Raw genomic sequence first — 473 nt, 5'->3', positions numbered from 1 at the left:
GCCTCCTAGCGGTGAGTACCTCTTGCCTCCCTCTCATACTCCTTGGCCAGAAGTCCTGCGCAGGCCCAAGGCTTTTTGGTCACCAAGTGACCCACAGGAGAGTTCCCAAAGGTAGAGACGTCTGCCCAAAGGAACTCCATTCCAGTCCACGTGAGACCCGTCCAGGACGGAGACGTCCGCCTGGAGGTAATCTCCATTCCGGCTCCAGGAGCCATCTGGTCTCTAGTGGCTCCAAAGGACGCTTTGTAGGCAGATAGAGTTCAGTTTCTGCCTACCGCAAGAGAAAGGCAATGGGAAATTCCCAATCCAAAATACCAAGAGACACCCCTTTAGGGTGTCTTCTGGCCAATCTCAAAACTTTACAATTAGAACAAGATTTTAAACGAAAGCGACTAATTTTCCTCTCCACGGTGGCATGGCCGCAATACAAGTTAGATAATCAGTCTCAATGGCCACCAGAAGGAACCCTTGAC

This window comes from Colobus angolensis, unplaced genomic scaffold (assembly GCF_000951035.1).
Source record: "Colobus angolensis palliatus isolate OR3802 unplaced genomic scaffold, Cang.pa_1.0 Scaffold164, whole genome shotgun sequence".
In the NCBI taxonomy this organism is placed as follows: Eukaryota; Metazoa; Chordata; class Mammalia; order Primates; family Cercopithecidae; genus Colobus; species Colobus angolensis.
The sequence above is the reverse complement of the archived record's forward strand: the minus strand, read 5'-3'. Positions refer to the sequence as shown.